This window comes from Papaver somniferum, unplaced genomic scaffold, assembly GCF_003573695.1.
Source record: "Papaver somniferum cultivar HN1 unplaced genomic scaffold, ASM357369v1 unplaced-scaffold_107, whole genome shotgun sequence".
NCBI lineage: Eukaryota > Viridiplantae > Streptophyta > Magnoliopsida > Ranunculales > Papaveraceae > Papaver > Papaver somniferum.
This window is the reverse complement of record NW_020619603.1, coordinates 13807125-13809414: the sequence shown is the minus strand read 5'-3', so window position 1 is coordinate 13809414 and position 2290 is coordinate 13807125.

Below are 2290 nucleotides of genomic sequence, written 5' to 3'. Positions count from 1 at the left end.
ATGCAATGTAAAACGATGACACGTGGACTGTGGCCGACACCTGTACCATACGAGCGGGTTCGTACGTCTGCTTCTAGTCTTATCTTCAACCTTGGTGTTTTAGCCACAGAAAAAAAAAAGAAAATAAAAGAACCAGACCGATAGAGAGAGAGAGATCGAGAGACAGAGAGAAATTTCCAAAAAAGAGAGAGAGAGAGATCGAGAAAGGAGAAGAACAGTGAGGAACCAGATCGAGAAGAGAAGATAGATGAGACGGAGAAGATAAGATCCGTGTTCGAGAACATTGAAGAACATGTAATTTACCTTTCTTCGTTAAACCGTAATTTTGTTTTACGATTTCTGATTTTCGATTCGTTTGTTTTTCTTGAAACCCAACCTTGTGAAAATGGATTTATGAACTTAGGGTTTCAGAGACTTGAAATGAAATTAGGGTTTCAGAAGCTGTAACTAGGGTTTCATGAAGCGAAATTAGGGATTATAATTTGGGATTTTTCAATTTTAGCAGATGAAATTGGTTTGTATGATGATTTATAATTGTGTCTCTGTCTCTCTTTCTCTGAATTTTGTCTATCTCTTTTGCTTTATAACCATGCCATGGCTAAGAATTGAATGAATCTACTAAGTGACCTTTGATTTTAGTGTGTTGATTAATTTTGATTACTGCATGATAACCTGTATCTTATATGTTTCAAATTGTATCCACACTTTTCAAATGACCTTTGGATTTAGTGTTTTAGTAACTTGAAGTTCCCTGACTTGAATGTGCACTAGTAGAATTAAGGGATAATTTGTGTTTTTGTATATAATTGAGTGTTTATAGTACAATTCTATTCAGTTGTTCACACTTTGCTGCAATTAAATTAGTAAGCAATTGAATTAGGGTCTCAGATAAACAAATTATGTTCAATTTAGAATTTTTATTGGTGAGGTTAGTGGGCTTGATATTTGAAAAGTAAGCATTTTAATTTATGTAACCCCTATAATAAATTGGGACACACTTTGAATACTCTGAAGATTTTGATAATATATGTATTTGGAGCCATATCTTACTGAAATTATAAAGAGTTTTAGACACAAAATGAATGGCACATAAAGATACTGAATGAATATATATCCAGTCAGCTCAGTCAGTTGAACATATGAAAAACACAGTCTGTATTATTTTCGTTTATGATATGCCATCATGGGGAGTTGTTTCACATATGTGTCTAGTGCTTGCTGTAGCAGTGTGAAGCTTAAAAAATGAAAACGGTTCTGAAAATTTATGATCTCTTTTTTTCAAGTAATCATTCGTTATTTCTCGACTATTGTTACTCCTCGTTCCGTGCATAACAATAACTGAATCGATCGATTCATTTTGCTTTTTCCATTTTGAACTCTTATAATGTCTAGCACATGTTTCATGTCATGTCTTTGAAATTTGATCTCTGTTGTCTCCAATACCACATTCTCTCAACTAGGTTCTCATAGAGAGACCAGGGATAGTGAGATCGGATAAACAGATAAATAGAGATTCATTTTTAAGGCCAAGACCTAGGGTCGGTAAGAAAGGGAATACACATCTTGGGACATAGTTTAAGGCAAGTATTTCGTTAAAGAGTGATAGTTTACAAATTAATTGTAATTTTTCAGTGCCTCAATATTAGAATATTGGACTCTTTAGTTGCACACTAGTTGTTGATGATTTTTCAAAAGTTGTTGTAGTGATAGTGGTAAAAAGATTCGTTTCAGATTTACGAAGGAAATAATTTTTAGATTTAAAAAATAAAGCAAATTAATTTACAAAGAGTGATATCAAGATTTAAAATGGACTAAGGCTCCGGATTCACTATTACTTCGAGTTGATTGGTTACAAAAATATTTCATAATTATTATCTAGCTCTTTTTCCATTAAATCACTTATTAATCTATAAGGTGTCCAAATATTAAATGGTAATCCTTAAGCATGATTTATCAAAGAATTAATTCTAAGCATAAAACATCAAACTGATTCACAACTAATTAAGAAAACCATTTTTATCTCTTTTTTTATTGATCCAAGTGAATTAAATAAAATAAATAATTAAGAAATTATAAAAAGAATTTACCAATCAAACATGAGTGAATAGCTCCTCCGTATCCCCAGTCACCAGGTATTTTAGCCGCTCATCATGTTGGAAAACCTCTCAAAATATTTTATTGATGCTCACAAGTGTTTTACAAATGATGAAAAGGAAAATAATTGAGTAAATCGGGTGTTTGCAACACTTATAATTGTTCCAGAACACTGTTACAAAAACGATAGAAATAA